This window comes from Gossypium hirsutum, chromosome A03 (assembly GCF_007990345.1).
Source record: "Gossypium hirsutum isolate 1008001.06 chromosome A03, Gossypium_hirsutum_v2.1, whole genome shotgun sequence".
NCBI classification, from domain to species: domain Eukaryota; kingdom Viridiplantae; phylum Streptophyta; class Magnoliopsida; order Malvales; family Malvaceae; genus Gossypium; species Gossypium hirsutum.
The window spans coordinates 29,786,434-29,807,979 of NC_053426.1; positions in this window are offsets into that span (position 1 = coordinate 29,786,434).

Genomic DNA, 21,546 nt, shown 5'->3' on the forward strand with positions numbered 1-21,546 from the left:
TGTCGAGCGAGCTTGCAAAGTCGAGGAGCTCAGTATGGAGAAAAGGAAAGCTGATATGGGAGCAAAGGAGTTTCGTAAGAGGTCTTCGGGGAGGCCCTTTCAACAAACATCGAAAAAGTTTAGAGATGATTTGTGCCGATCTAGAGACACTTCGGGTTTTTCTAAACGAGAACGTGATCGACCCCCTGTGAGTGCACGAGTCACTTCGGTCGCCAGTGTTGGAAATGACCATCGAGACAGAACGGAGTGTCAGTATTGTGGTAAATGGCACTCGGGGAGTTGTAGGTTCCATGACCGCTCCTGTTACAAGTGCGGGTCAGCTGACCACTTTATTAGAGATTGCCCGAGATTGTCTGAACACAACGTAAATCAGAGTGGGAAGCCTGGTGCTACTACTGCTCGGGGTAGACCATCTAGGAATACGGGGAATGCTAGTGGCGGTCAGAGAGGATCTAGAGATGCTACCACCAGATCTGAGGCTCGTGCTCCTGCTAGAGCTTACGCTATACGCGTACGCGAGGATGCTTCCTCGCCAGATGTTATTACCGGTACTTTTACTCTCTTTGATACTAATGTGATTGCTTTGATTGACCCTGGTTCTACTCATTCTTATATATGTGAAACCTTAGCATCCAGTAAGACTCTACCTGTTGAGTCTACTGAGTTTGTAATTCGGGTGTCAAATCCCTTTGGTCGTTATGTGCTTGTCGACAAAGTGTGCAAGAAATGTCCCCTAGTAATCCGAGGTTCCTGTTTTTTGGCCGATTTGATGCTCTTACCGTTTGACGAGTTTGATGTTATCCTCGGCATGGATTGGTTGACCGTACATGATGCAATTGTAAATTGCAAAAGAAAAACCATCGATTTGAGGTGTGTAAATAACGAGATAATCCGAGTTGAGTCTACTGACTTGAATAGGTTGCCAGCTGTAATATCCTCAATGTTGGCTCAGAAATATGCAAGAAAAGGGTGTGAAGCATACCTTGCGTATGTACTTGATGACAAAGAGTTAGAAAATAAGCCTGAATCTGTGCCAGTGGTTTGTGAATACCCGGATGTTTTTCCCGAAGAATTACCAGGTTTACCACCTGTTCGGGAGGTAGAGTTTGGCATCGAGCTTGTACCTGGGACTACACCGATTTCGATAACTTTGTATCGTATGGCACCAACAGAATTAAAGGAATTGAAAGCTCAGTTGCAAGAATTGACGGATAGAGGTTTCGCTCGACCAAGTTTCTCACCTTGGGGTGCACCAGTATTGTTTGTGAAAAAGAAGGACGGAACCATGAGGTTGTGCATCGACTATCGTCAGCTGAATAAGGTGACAATAAAGAATAAATATCCGATGCCACGTATTGACGATTTGTTTGATCAACTAAAGGGAGCCTCAGTGTTTTCAAAGATAGATTTGAGATCGGGTTATTACCAGTTGCGAATTCGAGATTCGGATATACCCAAAACTGCTTTCAGAACGAGATACGGTCACTATGAGTTCTTAGTGATGCCGTTTGGGCTCACTAATGCCCCTGCGGTATTTATGGATTTGATGAATCGGATCTTCAGATCGTATTTGGATCGGTTTGTAGTCGTGTTTATCGATGATATTTTGGTTTATTCGAGAAATGAAACCGATCATGCTGAACACCTGGGATTAGTGTTGCAAATTTTACGGGATAAGCAGTTATATGCTAAGTTCAGTAAGTGTGAGTTCTGGTTAAGAGAGGTTAGCTTCTTGGGTCATGTGGTATCCGCATCGTGTATTCGAGTTGACCCGAGCAAAATTTCAGCCATACTTAACTGGAAGCCTCCGAGAAATATTACTGAGGTTCGGAGCTTTTTGGGACCTGCTGGTTACTACCGACGGTTTGTGAAAGGTTTCTCAATGATAGCCACACCAATGACGAAACTACTTCAGAAGGATGTTAAGTTTGAATGGACAGAAAAGTGTCAGAAAAGTTTCGAACAATTGAAAACTCACTTGACGGAAGCTCCAGTACTAGTGCAGCCCGAATCACGCAAGGAGTTCGTCATTTATAGTGATGCATCCCTACTTGGGTTGGGTTGCGTATTGATGCAAGAAGGTCGAGTTGTGGCCTATGCGTCGAGACAATTAAAGCCACATGAGACAAATTATCCGACCCATGATCTTGAACTAGCTGCCATCGTATTTGCTTTGAAAATATGGCGACACTACTTATTTGGTGAGAAGTGCCATGTATATCCGGATCACGAAAGTCTCAAATATTTGACGACTCAAAGAGACTTGAATCTGTGACAAAGACGTTGGCTCGAGTTGTTAAAAGATTATGAACTTGTCATTGACTATCACCCGGGAAAGGCTAATGTGGTTGCGGATGCCTTAAGTCGTAAATCACTATTTGCTTTACGAGCGTTGAATGTACACTTGTTTGTTCTATCCGACAATGTGTTAGTGGCAAAATTAAAGGCCAAACCATTATTGATTCATCAAATTCGTGAAGCCCAGAAAGTCGATGATGAATTGGCTGCAAAACGGGCTGAATGTGTTCCGAATATGGAATCAAAGTTTCAAATTGATGATGACGATTGTTTGAGGTTCAGAAGTCGGTTGTGTGTTCCAAGAAATTCAGGACTCATTTCGATGATTCTGAACGAAGCTCATTGTAGCCGAATGTCAATTCACCCGGGGAGTACGAAATGTACAACGATCTGAGACGTCAGTTTTGGTGGCATGGTATGAAACGAGACATTTCCGATTTTGTTTCGAAGTGTTTAATATGTTAGCAAGTGAAGGCGGAACATCAAGTGCCTACGGGTTTACTTCAGTCGATCATGATACCTGAATGGAAATGGGATCGAGTCACGATGGATTTTGTATCTGGGTTGCCATTGTCGGCAAGTAAGAAAGATGCGATTTGGGTTGTCGTGGATAGACTGACTAAGTCGTCTCACTTTATCCCCGTACGCACAGACTTTTCATTGGAAAAACAAGCTGAGTTGTATGTTTCTCAGATTGTGAGATTACACGGGGTACCGATTTCTATTGTGTCGGATAGAGATACGAGATTCACCTCGCGATTTTGGAAGAAATTGCAAGAAGCTTTGGGTACCAAGCTGCATTTTAGCACCACTTTTCATCCACAAACCGATGGTCAATCCGAGCGGATAATTCAGATACTTGAGGATATGTTGAGATGTTGCATCCTCGAGTTTAGTGGTTCATGGGAGCGGTATTTACCTTTGATTGAATTCGCTTACAACAATAGTTTTCAATCAAGTATTAAGATGGCACCTTACGAGGCTTTGTACGGCCGTAAATGCCATACACCATTGTTTTGGACCGAGCTCGATGAAAGTAAAATTTTTGGAATTGATTTGATTAAAGATGCCGAACAGAAAGTAAAAGTAATCCGTGAAAGTCTGAAGGCAGCCACAGATCGTCAGAAATCGTATGCGGATTTGAAACGAAGAGATATTGAGTATCAGGTGGGAGACAAAGTGTTTCTTAAGGTCTCACCTTGGAAAAAGATACTCAGATTTGGCCGTAAGGGCAAACTGAGTCCGAGGTTCATAGGGCCATATGAAGTATCCGAACGAATTGGTCTAGTTGCGTATAGATTGATTTTGCCCCCTGAACTTGAAAAGATTCACGACGTCTTTCATGTTTCGATGCTTCGACGTTATAGATCTGATCCATCACACGTAATTAATCCATCAGAGGTTGAAATTCAATCCGATATGAGTTATGAAGAAGAACCGATTCGTATCCTAGCTCGTGAAGTGAAAGAGTTGTGAAGCAGAAGGGTTCCGTTAGTAAAAGTGTTATGGCTCAAACACGGGATGGAAGAAGCTACTTGGGAACCTGAGAACTCTATGAAAGAGCGATACCCAAACCTATTTACCGGTAAGATTTTCGGGGACGAAAATTTCTTAAGTGGGGGAGAGTTGTGACAGCCTTAAAGTGACCCTAGTCGGAAAGCGGTTTCGGGATCGCTAAACCGAGTCACCAAATTATTTGAATATGATATTTATTGTCTAAAATATGTGAATATGAATGTGTGAAAGTTTTAAGCTTCGATTTAGTAAATTGCATGTGAATTTAGTCAATAGGACTTATGTGTAACACTTTTGAAATGTGGTAGGTCAAAACATAAGGATCTATTAGTGCATGTAAAAAAAGGGGTGGACTTGCATGTCAATTTCCCCCCTAATTAGTAGTGGCCGGCCATGACAAATAGGGTGGACAAAGTGTGATGGGCAAAACATGTCATAAACATGTTATGTTGGTGTTTCATGGGAGGAATGATAAAATAAGGAGCATGGTAATAAAATAATGGAGGGGAAAATGATGAAAACAAAGAAAAAAAAAGTGTCCATCCTTTTTCATTTTTTGGCCGAAAGTTCTAAGGAGGAAGGAAGAAGGAAGGTGCTCTCTTGCTTCATGTTCGGCTTGGAAGAGGATTAGGAAGAGGTTCGGCCATACTTGTATCTAGGTTAAGGTATGTTGATGTTGTTCCATGAGATTCATGCATGCTTTTAGTTGTTAGCTTGAGTTCTACCTAGCCCATGGTTCAAATCTTTGCTATGTCATGGAGATGATATTCGGCTAAGGTGGATTGGTGTTGATGTCATTTGCATGCTAAAAGTGAAGCTTTGTAAGGATACATGTGAGGGTGGATTGATGACATTTGAATTTTCTTTTTAGCATTTTTGAGTTAGACATTAAGTTCTTTGTTTAACCATGACCAAAATTGAAATGGTATGGTGTTTTGATGCATTTGGCCATGGTAGGAAGTAGAAGAGAAATATGGTTGTTGTTCACGCTATTTGGATGAGAAATGGTAGCAAGGTGAAGTGCAATTGTTAGTGTTTGATTTACTAGTGTATATAGTTGTACTAGCCGGGTTTTGAAATTGAAAAAGGGCTTGAGCACCATGTGTGGTATTGAGATTGTTTGAGTAAATTCATAGTCATTTATATGATGAATTCGGTTGTAGATATACATGCTTGAATAAGATGCACGCATGAATGAATAGATGGATTGGTGTTGCATGTGTTCAATTATAGGTAAGCATGATGATGAATCTATCTTGACTTGGATAATCGGCTCAAGGAGAAATTGCTAAAGTGCTTAGTAATTGATATTTGGTTAATGATGTGTGTTTTCGGTCATAAAGGTGCACATGAGGAAATGTTAGATTAATTGTATTAAATTACTCAATGTGATTAAAAATGCGTATGACCATTTTGTATTTGAGCTAAAAGTGGCCATATGACCTATCAAACTCCTTGTCATATTCGGCCATAAGCTAGCATAATGAGACTTTAATAAGTTAAATTTGTTTGAATTAGCTCAAGAGCTTATAGGACCAAAGTTGGATAAGGGAAAGGAAAAAGTGATCGAATAGCCACCGAAATCGTTCGACAACATCCGAGGTAAGTTTCGAGTAACGAGACTTAGTTTACTATTTGATTAAGTCATGACGTATGAGCATAACAAATATACGGTGATATGATGATTCTACTGTTAATTATAGGTTGAGTAAATTAGTCTATGCGTATGACGGGTAGCCGTATGTGCATAGAGATCGTGTCATAAAGCAAACTAAACCATGCTGTTTGTATGTGGCTAGTGAGCCGAAAATGGGATTGCTTAATACGTGACTTGTGTTTGAACTCTAATTATGAAAATGAAATATAGATGTGTCATGATTTATTGATATGTGCATGAATATTTGGATGATAACCGGGCTAAGTCCCGAAGGCATTTTGCGCTAGTGACTAGTTCTGGGATAAGTCCCGAAGGCATTGGTGCGAGTTACTATATCCGGGCTAAGTCCCGAAGGCATTTGTGCGAGTTACTATATCCGGGCTAAGTCCCGAAGGCATTGGTGCGAGTTACTATATCCGGGCTATGTCCCGAAGGCATTGAGCAAGTAGCTATATCCGGTTAAATCCCGAAGGTACTTGGCTTGGGAATGAGCGACCTTGCTGTAATAGTTTCAATTAATATGCTCGTAAAATCCCAGCAATGAGGTATGTCTCGTATATGCATTGATTTAGTTGATCCCTTACAATTAGTATTCGCTCAGTCGATAAATGAGCTACCGGCCTTTGGCTAAGTTGATCTTTTGTGTATGAATATAAGGGTTGGTAATGTGAAGTAAGTATGATATTGAGAATTTGTGCATATGAAATTATCTGTTTAGCCATATGAATGCTACACTTTAGTTGTGTCTAATTTTATGGCTCAAACTTACTAAGCATTAAATGCTTACTCCGTTCTTTGAATCTCTGTTTTATAGATTTTGGTTCGTCGGCTATCGGACTCGGGATTATTGAAGTCGAAGTCGCCCACACTATCAAAGCCCCCTTTGGTACACTTTTGGTTGAACTTTGAAATGGCATGTATAGGACTACCCGTTTTGTTGTTGGTCATGGACCCTTTGGTTTTGTATAAATTTGGATAGCCATGCGAAAATGGCTTATATACACTTTGAGCTTAGTATTATAATCGTCTTGTATGATGTTCGTTAAGAGGTATGGAAATGTTTGGGAACGATTAGCCATTAGAATGGTTAATCATGATCATATTTTGTGCTATATATGCTAAAGGGCTAGTTGAATCATGGAAACTATGTAATAGGTAAAGTCTACCTTAAAAATAGATGCTGATAGTAGCAGTGGCGTGAATGTGAAAAATCACTAAAAATAGTAGGAAAGGAATTAAATAGTGAATAAATTATGTAATCGAACCTTGATGAATCTATTTTCATAGGAAAGTAACGAAACGATCATATGAACAGTATATTATGAGATATTTAAGTTTTCGCAAAACAGGGCCAGAACAGTTTCTGGATTCCCTGTTCCGAATTTGGAAATTCATTATAAATTAACCAGAGATAATTAGAAGTCATTCCATATATGTATAGATTCCTTTTCGAGACTAGTTTTTATAGAAACAAACGGAATCAGTATTGAAGCCCTGTACAGGGAGATATCCAAGTCGTAATGTGCAAAGGTCAGTGTAGTCGAACCCTGAAACAGGGGAGACTTTAACTAATAAACTGTACTAATTGGTTCGACCAAAAATTCATAGAAAAAAATTTGTAGATGGACATATGAGTCTAGTTTCAGGAAACATTTACGGAACTAGTTTTCGAGTTTTGGAACTCGAGATATGATTTTTAAGGTGACAGTGACGCAGTTAGCCAGCTCGTCTGAAAATTTAAAATGGACTGTGCAAATAAGTGATTTAAGTCTGCAAACCCCTCGTGTCCGACTCCGGCAACGGTCTCGGGTACGGGGTGTTACATGGGGCTTGGAAATGCACCCATATCTTAAAATTTTTGTTTTCGAAAATGAAGCATGCAAGGTTTAATTATAGTAAATGAAAAATTTTCAAAATAAAACTTTTTTTTGTTACATTCGATGCTTAATTCTTGAGTCATGTAAATTAGCAATGAATGAGCTGGATAAAATTGATAGAAGATTTTAGCTTCAATTCTTTAATGAATTGATTAGGTTGCATTAGTAATGGATGACTACTATCATTCTTTAAATCTTAAATGAATCTGCTTTGTATAGCTGCTTATATGTATTTATAGTTATAAAGTAGAGACACTCCAAAATGGGTGTAGTATGGAATGTTAAAAAGGGAATACCCCAGTACAAGCGTTAGAAAAATCAAGCTGGCCAAAGGCTGTCACTGTATGAGTGTCTTTCGGTGCAATTATGTAACTCCCTGGGGGTTTGTTGCACCCCATCGTTACTTCTCAGGAACAAGGGTACATTAATGCAACGATATCCCTTATTCCGAAGCAAAATGTATATATATACTTAGTATTATACAATAAATGCTGTAATGGTAGATAGAACTTAGAGTTTGAAGTATGATGCTAGCATTGATGAAGTTGCAACCTTATTCATTCATGCTTATAAATTGTTGATGCAATATTCTTTCATCTGAATGTGATTCATCCATCAGGAATTTAAAGGGTTCAAGTTGCTAGAATGATCATTTACCTTAGTAATTTTTTTGTAGCCTTGCTAGTTTTTGTTTTACTTGAGCACAAGTAAAAACTCAAGTTTGGAGGTGTGATAGCATTAGAAAGAACATTGGTTTTCCTCCTACTTATTGGTTAAATTGTTCCTATTTAGTTATCCTTAGCATACATTTTAGCATTTTCTATTTAGTAAATTGCATTTTATAACGTAGTGAATCCTAGCCTATTTTATCTTTAATTTTGCTATCTTATTGCATGAATGTCGGTGCATGAGTTAATTCCAGATTGCATCTAGAATTGTCACCGCATCTGACAAATGTCCACAATGTCGCTACATGGGTTAATTTCAGATTGCGTTTAGGAAAAAGGACACTTGTACTGTGGGGAAGGACATAAAAGGTGGACATGAGAAGAAAAATGGGAATCTTTTGGGTATTGGCTTATCATCATCATCTTCCTCATCTAGCCATGATAGCTTAAACCTCTCACGGGTGAGCCAACGTGAAAACTAGATTCAGACTAGCTCCTAATGAGGAGACCTAAGTATGCGACAAGAGGGAATAGAGAGATTTAGTCGAGTTGTCTAGGGATAGTATTCTCCATTCGATTCTTCCTTATTTCTTTCTAAACATTGGTGATTACTCTATGATTTCTGATTGTATGGAAATATTGATGAATTCTTGGTGAAATGTTATCTTATTTAATCATGCTTTTATTGTTTAATCTTGGGGTTTTAAATTTTTTAACACGAAAGTGTTATTGCAGTCACTGACACTGGAAAGTGCAGTGACAATTTGAGCCAACAATGTAACATCCCGATTTTTGGCCTAGTTGGAATAGTGGTTTCGTGACCACAAATTCGTAGTAGAAATAATTATTTTATGAATGTGTTGAGGTCTATGATATGTTTTCATGATTGTGTGAAAATTTCACGAAGAAATTTTATTGATAAAATGTCCAATTTGACATTTAGGACTAAATTGCAAAGGTTACAAAATGAGAGTTCTAGAAGCTTTAAGCATAAAATTCCATGGATTATTAATTATAGGTCCTTAAATAGAAATTTGACCAATTTCTAATTTTATGGACAAAAATAGGCATGGATAGGTAAAAATTGAAAGTTTAGTAAAAAGGGTATTTTGGTTATTTAGTAATTAAAAGATTAAAAAGGGAAAAATGAAGCAAAATTTGCTCATCTTCTTCAAGCTAGGGCTAAAACTTTGAAGCTCCCCATAGCTAGGGTTTCTTCACTTTCCAAGCTTGATAGTAAGTGCATCCTACCCCGTTTTTAATGTTCTTTGCATTTTTGAAGTTGTCATCAACCGATCTAGCTATTTCGACCATTATTTTGAGCTAGGGTTCATGTTCAAAAACTTACCCATGTGTGACATGCATGTGTTTTGATGTTTAATGGAGGAATATGAAAGTTTTATGTGTGATAAACATCTTTTACTAAGTGATTTTTCATGAAAACACCTAAAAGTACTTATTTGTAAAAGTTGTAAAAATGAGTAGTAGAAACGTGATTTGATGAAAAATGTGGGCTAGTATAAGCATGATAGAGGTTCGGCTAGGCTTGGGTAACAAAAAAAATGTGTACATTTCATTTTACGAGCCTAGAGACTAATTTGAAAATATTTGAAAGTTTAGGGGAAAAATTATAATTTTGCCAAAGTATGGTTCTTTAGTCTGATTTGAACAATGTGAGGATTAAATGAGCTAAATTTGCTATTATAGATCAAGAAAAATGGAGTCTAGACCTAGATCGTGGAAAAAATAAGATTTTGGACTAAATCGAATTAGTTGTCCGGATTTTGTACCGGGGTAAGTTCATGTGTAACTATTGCAACTCTACATTATGCATTTCTTATTTTGAAATTGCATTGATTTTTAATTATTTTTATGAATACGTTCGATGAAGATTCGATGTGGTAAAATTCTCGGTTGAACCTTAGGAATAGATAGGATACAAATGTCATGACATTAGGGTTATGTGTGATTTCATGTAAGACCATATCTGGGATATGGCATCGATATGTGATTTTGTGTAAGACCATGTCTGGGACATGACATCGATACGAGACATCGTGTAAGACCATAGCTGGGCTATCGGCATTGATATATGTGATCCCATGTAAGTCCATATCTGGGATATGGCATTGGCATCTTACTATGTGTATGAGATTTCCTGGGTATCCTTTTAGCATTCCAAGTGGTTCAACGGGTAATTTAAAGGTTATGTTAATAATGTGAAAGGCTAAGATTATGTTATGAAGCGGTACAGGTACGTACTCAAAACTCATGAGAAATGAGCTTGGTTCATGATGCATTATCGGTAAGGAAGCAAATGAGTAAGATATGCCTATGATCATTTGATGATTATGTGCAAATTTATAATATACTATATGTATGTTATATCATGTTTAATGTTGTTTATTATTTACATGCAAACTTACTAAGCTTAAAGCTTACCCCTTCCTCTTTATTCCTTATAGTGTCGCCAAGCTAGCTCGGGGATTGGAAGTCGTCGGAGCAATCGATCACACTATCAACTTAGTCATCTGGGTATAATTGGTTTTGATATTTTGAATATGGCATGTACAGGGGACTTGGTCTTTTTGTTTAAGTGTCTTATTAATTTGGCCCAATGCGTTGGCTATTAAGGACTTGACTATTCATTTTATATATGGCCATGAGATATGGTTCATATTGATTATTTGGGTGTAAACCTATTTATATGTCCATGCATGTGCTAAGGTCATACATGTTGTGGTTAAAATTGTTTGACATGGTTGAATTGTGAATGTGATCGTGGATGTTGATGATGGAATCGTGAGTAAATGGCATTGTAATAGCCCAGTTTTAGCTAAATCAGAATAGTGGTTTCGGGACCACAAATCCAAGGTCGTACAATTATTTTAATATTATTTTTGGTTATTATAGCATGTGAATATATATGTGTAAAAATTTCGTGAGCTAATTTTATCGTTTAATAGCTCAATTTAAAAAAAAAGGACTTAATCGTGTAAAATGAAAAAGTTGCATTCTAATTACTAAAGGTGTTTAAGTGTTATGAGACATTAAATTAAAGGTCCTTATGATGTTATTATACCATTAGTAGCTTGAGAGGACTATTATGGACTTGTATTAATTAGTTTTCATGTTTATTAACTAAGGTTAAATTTGTAAATTGGTTATTAATGTTAATAAAAATAAAACAAAGTTAAAAATTAGCTTTATTATCATCATCTTTGCTGAAATTGAGAAGAATAATATCACCATTTTAGGGCTTGAGGTTTTGGCTATTAGAAGCTTGATTAAGGTATGGTTTTGACTTGATTTTTTTATGATTTCTACGTTTTTATGATTGTTGCTTTGAGTATTAGCTAGCCCGTACCCTAATTTTTGAGTTTGGTGATTTTGTAAAATGCCATTGATGAATTCATGAGCTTTTGAATGTTTGATAATGGAAAATGATTATTTTTTGATAGATTTTAATGTTTTGTAAACTGATTTTTGACAAAAAATGTCAAATACGGACTAATTTGTGAAAAGTGTAAAATGTGTGGTTAAATGTGTGAAATATTGATAAATATGGGCTTTTTTGGAGCCTATAGATATTTGGCCAGCTTGGGTTTAGTTGAAATTGTTGTAAATTGTGTTTTTATGAAATAAGGACTAAATTGAAAAAATGTGAAATTATAGGGGTTAATGTGTAAAATGTCACAAATTGTGTATTTTGGATGAAATTGAATGAATTGGTGATTAAATGGGTTTATTTTGAATACATACAGATCAAGAAAAGAGGAACTCAGACTTAGATCGAGGCAAAGATAAAGTACTTGACTAATCGACTAGTTCTGTCATTTTTATGTTCGAGGTAAGTTTGTACGGGATAAACATTGTTACAATTACATTTTTAATGCTTTAATATTGCATAAATTTTATATATGAGACTACGATTGTGTATGATGACGAATCGACTATGTATGGCACTAAGTGTGCGATATCGTTATAGCTTCGGCTAATCATTTATGCACTAAGTGTGCGAGTTCTTATGATTTAACGTATTGAACAAAGAGGTGAAAATGAAATAAATAAATACGGGAAAGTATAGATACGTACGATACCTATATGGTAGTTGATACTATGTACAGGTTTGTAAAATTACTAAAATACCCTTTGTTTATAAAATTACCAAAATACCCCTAGTTTGTAAAATTACCAAAATACCCCTGGTTTGTAAAATTATCAAAATACCCCTAGTTTGTAAAATTACCAAAATACCCCTGATTTGTGAAATTACCAAAATACCCCTAATTTGTGAAATTACTGAAATACCCTCGACCTGTAAAATTATTGAAATACCCTCGACTTGTAAAATTACCAAAGTACCATTGATTTACAGAATTACCGTTTTACCCTCGATTTACAAAATTACCGAAATACCTTTATAGGGTAGAAATACCGAAATACCCCTGTAGGGTAGAATTATCGTAATACCCCTGTAAGGTAGAATTATCGCAATACCCCTGTAGGGTAGAATTATCGAAATACCCCTATAGGGTAGAATTACCAAAATACCCTTGTAGGGTAGAATTATCGAAATACCCCTGTAGGGTAGAATTATTAAAATACCCCTGTAGGGTGGAATTATCGAGATACCTTGTGGGGTAAAATTACCATTTTGCCCCTAAGGTGTTAAATGACTGTTTTGCCCTTGTGGCCAAGTGACTAACTTGGACTGTGTGGTTGACGAATTTGATTGTGAATATATGTTGGTATATGAATGACTTGACTGTGATTGTTTGATTCAAATATGGGCATGACATTCTGCATACATGACATGTTGCATGGGTTGGGATTTTGTACGGAGGAAGATCTGATCTGTTAGGATCGCATGGTTACTTGACGACTGTGGACCCACCAAAGGCTTAAGAGCCGTATATTCGTACTGATTTGATAAGGTCGCATAGGTCGCCCAAGACGACTGTGGACCGATCAATGGCTGAGTGCCGATCATATTTACTCGCGGTTGTGTGCCAACTATATTACCGTCGCTGATGGCTATGTGCCTAACATGATACAGCTACTGATGGCTTAAAGCCTTCTGATTATGGCTTTGTGTCAACCTACATATGGCTCTGTGCCAACCTGATTATGGCTGTGTGCCAAACGTATTTGCCTAAAGCTATGTGCCAATATATGTTTATTGACGACTCTGTGTCGATCACATTTACCTAAGGCTGTGTACCGGTTATGTTACTCTAGTTGATGGTTATGTGCCTAACATAATGCAGTTATCGATGGCTTTGTGCCACGTATTCTGTTAAGTGGCTTTGCCACTTTATCTGTTTCTGGTGGCTATGCCACAAATATCTGTTCTGGTGGCTCTGCCACAATATCTGTATCTGGTGACTCTGTCACATTATATGATAACTGAGCAGCAATGCTGCAACTGTAGAGTGTAGGGCTGGGTGGGTTGAGCTATTCCCCACATGGAGTGTAGGGCTGGTACGGGTGGAGTGTAGCGGTTGGTTATAGGCTGGATTGGGTTGGGATTGCATTCACATTCTGATTTTGATTCTGTTACCTAATACTGATTCTGATTCTGATTCTGATTCTGTCACTTGATTCTGATTCTGATTCTGATTCTGATTCTAGTTCTGATAATGTTTCTTATTCTGTAATGGGTTAAAGCCCATCCGGTACTGTCTGTTATAGTGGGCTAAGGCCCAATTGATACTGAAACTGTAAGTAAGGCTGGGGCCAGACTTTTAATTCTTTTATATGACTGACTGTTCCTTTTTATAGTAGGGGATTTCACACTGAGTTTTTGTAAGCTCACCTGGTTTATTAACCTTTCAGGTAATTTCCAACCTTAGACGGATCGGAGTTGCGAGGGGCTCGGAGGAAGTCACACACACTGTTTATTTTATAGTTTTGATTATTACTTTTAAATGCTTTATGTGGATTGTAGTAAAGTCGTTGAAATTTTCTGGATTTCAAATTTGAAATTTTACTTATTGTTCTTATAATTGCTAGTATTAGAACACGGTTTTCCAAAGCAACTACTGTTGTTGAAAAAATCACGTATCTGCAATTGTTTTTAAATCAAGCTTCCGTAACTGCCAAGATTTTTACAAAGTTGTTAAGAATGTTATTCAGCTGAGGTTTCTAACAAGGTTTAAAAAGGGTATAAGTTTTTAATTATTAAGAAGGGTTTTTAATGGAAACATGGTTTTCGAAAAACACTTCAATGTGACATGCCAAATTCGAGCCAAACTTCCAGGCCAAGTTTGGAATGTTACATGTTAAGTCTATTGAGTTTGTGATTCGAGTATCAAACCCCCTGGACCGGTGTGTTCTGGTTGACAAAGTGTGTAAAAATTGCCCATTGATGATTCGAGATTCATGCTTTTCGACCGATTTGATGTTGTTACCTATCGAGGAGTTTGATATAATTTTCGGTATGGATTGGTTGACTTTGCACGATGCCATTGTTAATTGCAAATGAAAAACCATTGATTTGAGATGTTTGAACAACGAGATTATTCGGATTGAATCTAATGATCTGAGTGGTTTACAAGCAGTAATATCTTCGATGTTAGCTCAGAAGTATGTGAGAAAAGGTTGTGAAGCTTACTTTGCTTATGTGCTTATAGTAAAGTGACTGAAAAGAAGATTGAATCCATACCAATTGTGTGTGAGTTTCCAGACGTGTTTCTTGAAGAATTGTCGTGTTTGCCACCTATCCGAGAGGTAGAGTTTGGTATTGAGTTAGCATCAGGGACGACTCTGATTACAATAGCTCCGTATCGGATGGCACCTACTGAATTAAAAGAATTAAAAGCTCAGTTGCAAGAGTTGATAGATAGAGGTTTCGCGCGACTGAGTTTCTCCCCCTGGGGTGCGCCTCTGTTATTTGTGAAAAAGAAAGACGGAACTATGAGAATGTGCATCGATTATAGACAGCTCAATAAGGTGACCATAAGGAATAAATATCCATTGCCACGGATTGATTATTTGTTTGATCAGCTGAAAGGGGCTACAGTGTTTTTGAAGATAGATTTGAGATCTGGCTACTATCAGTTGCGAGTTAAAGATTCCGATGTGCCGAAAACTGCCTTCCGAACGAGGTACGGACATTGTGAGTTTCTGGTTATGCCTTTTGGACTTACTAATGCACCTGTTGTTTTTATGGATTTGATGAGTTGGATCTTTAGACAGTATTTTGATCGGTTTGTGGTTGTGTTTATTGATGATATATTGATCTACTCCCGTGATGAAAACTGAACATGTGAGAAAAATAGTTGTATGCAAAGTTTAGTAAATGTGAGTTCTGGTTACACGAAGTTAGCTTTCTGGGACATGTTGTTTTAGCATCAGGTATTCGGGTTGATCCGAGCAAGATTTCAGCAATACTTGACTGGAAACCTCTGAGAAACGTTTCTGAAGATTAAAGTTTTCTGGGACTTGCTGGTTACAATAGACGATTTTTGAAAGGGTTCTCGATGATTGCAACCTGGATGGCCAAGCTACTATAAAAAGATGTTAAGTTTGAGTGGTCAAAAAACTGCCAGAAAAGTTTTGATCAGTTGAAAGCCTTTTTGACCGAAGCTCCGGTGCTAGTTCAGTTAGAATCAGGTAAAGAATTTTTTATTTATAGTGATGCATCTTTAAATGGTTTGGGATGTGTTTTGATGCAAAAAGGTAGAGTTATAGCTTATGCCTCGAGACAGTTAAAGCCGCATGAAAAGAACAATCCGACGCATGGTTTAGAGTTGGCAGCTATTGTGTTTGCATTGAAAATATGGCGTCATTATCTGTTCGGTGAAAAATGTCATGTTTATTCTGATCATAAAAGTCTAAAGTACTTGATGACTTAAAAAGATCTAAATTTGAGACAGCGTCGATGGTTAGAATTGTTAAAAGACTATGAGCTTGTTATTGACTACCACCCGGGAAAGGCTAATGTTGTTGCTAATACTTTAAGCCGAAAATCATTGTTTGCTTTGAGTGCAATGAATGCGCATATGGCTATGTCTGATGATGGTTCGATAATAGCTAAATTGAAAGCAATACCATTATTTGTTCAAAAAATTTGTGATGCCTAGAAGGCTAATAATGAGTTGATAGCAAAATGAGCTCAATGTGATTTAAATGTTGATTGAGAGTTTCGAGTTGATGCTGATGACTGTTTGAGATTTCGAAACCAAAAATGTGTCCCGAGGAATTCAGAGTTGATTAAGATAATTTTGAACGAAGCTCACAACAGTGGTTATTTGTTCACCCAGGTAGGATGAAAATGTATAATGATCTGAAACAGCTTTATTTGTGGCATGGTATGAAACGAGACATTTCTGACTTTGTTTTGAAATGCTTAATACGTCAACAAGTAAAAGCCGAGCATCAGGTACCTTCTAGATTGTTTCAGCCAATTATGATATCAGAATGGAAATGGGATAGAGTTACTATGGATTTTGTATCTGGTTTACCGTTAACACCGAGCAAGAAAGATGCAATCTGGGTTATTGTTGATAGATTGACTAAATCGGCTCACTTTGTTCCGATTCGTATAGATTACTTGCTTGATAAGCTGGTAGAATTGTATGTTTCTCAGATCGTGAGGTTACATAGTGTGCCTATATCTATTGTTTCACATAGAGATTCGAGATTTGCATTGCGGTTTTGGAAGAAATTGCAAGATGAACTAGGTATTAAACTGCATTTTAGCACTACTTTTCATCCCCAGATATATGGTTAGTCTGAGCGAATCATTCAGATACTTGAGGATATGTTGAGATGTTGCATTCTCGAGTTTGAAGGCACATGGGAACGATACCTACCTTTGGTTGAATTTGCGTATAATAACAGCTTTCAATCGAGTATTAAAATGGCACCTTACGAGGCTTTATACGGCCGTAAATGTCGTACACCATTGTATTGGACTGAACTCAGAGAAAACAAGATACACGAGGTTGATTTGGTCGGAGAAACTGAATAGAAAGTGAAAGTAATCCATGAGAGTCTAAAAACAGCATCAGATCGTCAGAAATCATAGCGGACTTGAAACGAAAAGATATAGAGTTTTAGACAGGGATAAAGTATTTCTGAAAGTCTCACCATGGAAGAAAATATTTAGATTCGGTCGTAAAGGCAAATTGAGTCCGAGATTTATTGGGCCGTATAAGGTTATAAAGCGTATTAGGCCAATTGCTTATAGACTGTTGTTGCCACCTGAATTAGAAAAGATTCACAATGTATTTCATGTTTCTATGCTTTGTAGATATCGATCTGATCCTTCACATGTGATTAGTTCGACTAAAGTTGAGATTAAGCCCGATATGACGTACGATGAAGAACCGATTCGTATTCTGACTCACGAGATTAAAGAGTTGCGAAATAAGAAGATTCCATTAGTTAAAGTACTATGGCATAAAGATGGAGTTGAGGAAGCAACGTGGGAACCAGAGAATGCAATGAGAGAACGTTATCCAAACCTATTCACCGGTAAGATTTTCTGGGACGAAAATCCCTAAGGGGGAGAGTTCTAACAGCCCAATTTAGACCCTATTCGGAACGGTGGTTTTGGGACCTCGAATCTGAGCCAAAAAACATTTTAAAATTATTTTCTGTGTTCATTATATGTGAATTTATATCTGTGAAATTTATGTCATTTAATTTTGTCGTTTAGGTACTCGATTAAATAAAAATGACTTAATCGCGTAAATTAAAAATTTGGTAGTTTAATATATAAAGGGCCAAATTGTTAGCGGCTTTCTAAATTGAAGGATTTAAGTTGTAAATAGCCCATGGACATATTGAATGGACGGCAATAGGCTTATATTATGTGGCTTTGTTATAAGTTTATTAAGGTTAATTTAGTAAACTAATAATATAAGTTAATATAATATAAAATATATCATAAAACATCAGTGTTCATATTTTTTATTCACCATTGCCGAAACTAGTAAAAGAAAAGAAAAAGAGAAAGCACATGATATTCGGCCATTGTTGATCCAAATTCAAGGTTAGTTTGGTTTTTCTGTTTTTTATAATTTTTACGTTTTTGAGATTGTTGCTTCGAATACTACCGGACCCATGCTTGAATTTTTTATTTTGATGAATATTTTGCGTTATGCCATTGAAGAGAGCTTGAGATTTTTGTTGTTTGACGATAAAATATGAAAGATAAGTTTTAGATTAACATGTTTCGTATTGGAGTTTTTGATGATTATGAGTAATTAGGACTAAATAGAAAAAATAATAAATTGAGGGACTAAAATGTGAAATAAATGAAATATATGGACTACTATGAGTATAAGGAGCTTCGACCTAACTATGTTGTAGTGAGATTTTGTGTATTTTGTGTTTTATGCAATTAGGACTCATTTATGTGTTATTGGAGTAAATTGAATGAAATTCTGTTTGAATGAGATTAATTTGAAAATTTTATAGATCAAGAACAAAAGAAATCGAACTTGGATCAAGGAAAAGCAAAAATAGTCGAATAGTCGATTTACATCGTTCGTCAATATCCGAGGTAAGTCTTTAAGCAATTAAACATTGTTAAATTTGAATGTAACTTAGGTTAATATTCTGATTTGGAATTCATAGAATTATAGTAGGGTTAGCCGAATATGGTTAAGCATGAAAATAATGTATTTGAGTTTAATTCGACTGAGCTATAAATTTGAAAGTCCATATGAACTATATGGAATATCTGGAATTTTGGATATATGAATTGTTTATGAGACAAATTTATAATAGTGATATTCGGGCTTTGAGCCTAGCAAGCCTTGTGCTGGTGAATTTAATCGGGCTTTATGCCTAGCAGGCTTATTGCTGGTGTATAAAATCAGACTTTGAGTCTAGCAAGCTTTGTGCCGGTGTGAAATACAGGCTTAGGCCTAGCAAGCTTTATGCTGGTGAATTATTATAAGTTTATGTGTAAAATACTTTATGCTGATGTGGTAATTGAATACATCAAATGAGCTAAATGATCACGTATGAGTTAGCTTGTAGTTTACTTGAGATAAGGTAAATAAGTAACTTGATATTGTTACTAATTATGTGTGGTACAAATGAAGATTACATGTGAATTTAGTATGTGTATTTTCCTTGAAATAAATGGTATGAATATTGTAGAATTGATTCTTGAATATGTGCATATATGTGATCATGTATATTCAGCCATATAAGTGGTATAGGTACATGATGTTATATTATGGTTCTTGAGTTTATATAAATGCGTATGTGTATGTTTGACTATATTAAGACATTTTGGCTCTGAAGGTTGAATAATATTAGGCTAAATTGATTAAGTGAGAATTCGGCCAAGGTAGATTTTGTGTATGAAAATGTGATATTTATCTCATTTGTAGGTTTGAGATTAAGCTTGATAATGATAATGAAATTTGGATTAACTTATTTACTAAGCTATTATAGCTTAATTTGAGTTTTCATGTTCATTCTGTTTTATAGATTTTGGATTCAATTTACAAGCTCGGTGATCGTCAGCAAAGTCAATCACACTATCAACCGTCTTCGGTATTTTTTTTAAGTTACAAATTGAAACTATGGCATGTATAGGCTAGTTAATATGTTTGATTTTGAGGTTGTGTATATATTAAGCCATGCGAAAATGGCTAAGTATAAAGTTTAAGTTTAAGCATATTTCGGTTTTGGTACATATATATATGTGTGAGGTATTTGACATATTTGCTAATGGTTGTGTAATTATGGTTATGGTTATGGTTTAAGGCTTTTTTCTGAAGCTTCATGCATGCAATGTTATATGTATATGGTATATTTGGTATATTGATGATGGTATAGTCATGTGGGATGATATGAGTAAATAGGTAAAAAGTTTATGTTATATATGTACTATATGAACTAATATAATAATTTGAGTATGATTCAAATTGATTATAATTATATGTGCATAAATTTGTGATGAGTAGAAAGGAATATTTAATTTTAATATATTACTTGTTATGTGATATAAATATAAAAGTATGATAAACATGTTGTGTGGATGCTATATTATATATATATCCATGTTATGAAATCTTTTTGTAGTTAGATGAAACAGACATATGGTACATATTATTTATATAAGATGAAAGGATGTATGTTTGCATGTTTTAAAGTATGTGCGAATAACTTATAAAATAATAAGTTATTTTATATTAAAATTATTCCAATGCCTTAAATGTTGAGTATATATATTTGGTATGTGAAATGACATATACTTGGTTATGAATTTAACATTCATGTTTCATGATTCTTTGGGTTGTATTGACTAAATATAAAATTTGGAAATTATATGAATTATAGAATTTAAGTACGTTAGTTTGGTTTAAAATTTTATTTAGATGATTAATACTTAAATGAAAGTTTGTTCTGAGTTGTATTTTGTTTGGTAATGCCTCGTAACCTTAATCATGCAACGGATACGGATTAGTGTGTTACAAGTTACAATAATGAGCTGGTTGTTTTTTTAAATTTGATTTTGCAGAAACTTGGATTATGAGGATTGATGAGAGTTAGCATTTTGAATAATGCACATAAGAGCTTGGATAATGCAAAAAAGAGGGGCAAACGACAGGTTATGATTAGTCCTTCCTCAAAAGTCATCATAAAATTCCTTTTCGTCATGCAAAAGCATGGTTTTCTCTCTACCATTTCCTTTTTTAAAATCTAAAATTATTACGAAAATGCTAATATATTTAACCTTCTGAATCCCATTTTTTAGGTTACATTGGAGATTTTGAGTATGTTGATGATCACAGAGCTAGCAAGATTGTGGTTGAAGTCAATGGGCGACTGGAAACACGAAAATATACACATTTTTTCCTACCCTTTTTAATTTAAATTCATGCAAATTCGTAGTAATTCTTTTCGAAAAATGTATAATAATTATAAAATAATTAAATTGTACTTAAATTATTAACGTGTTAAATTTTAATTAATTGTATAATAAATTTTGATTAATTTTGATAATTTGAAACAGATTGGCATAAAGCGTTAAAATTGGCTCGGCAGACACTTCTAAAAGCGCAAAACTGAGAAGAAATTTTTGAAGCATCAAGGCAAATTAAATTTTCAGCTGAATATGGTCCAAATTATGAATATTAATTCATAATATAATTAATTTTAGTTTTAAACCAAATTATTTTGGGTTAAATAAATTATTTTTAATTAATTATGAAAAGAGGCCCAGTTGAGCTTAACCGAGAAAACCAATCTAACCGATCACTGGCTAGCCTAAAACCGTCCCACATGCTGACCCAATCAGCTTGTTTGGCTGATTATTTTGCTTGCAAAACAGTCCTTGAAGACTCCTTGAATTTGCATTCAAACCCCTCCACTATTCATGTCTTTCTAGATTTGCCCCTACCTTAAAATAGCAAGTTTGGAACCTTCAAACTTGCCACATGTGTGGCCAGCCATGGGGGACTCTATGGCTGCTGATTTTTTTCTATTTTTAGCAGCCTACTCAACCTATAAAAACGCCCATTGGCTGCTCATTTGAAAGACATCTCAAACCTCTCAT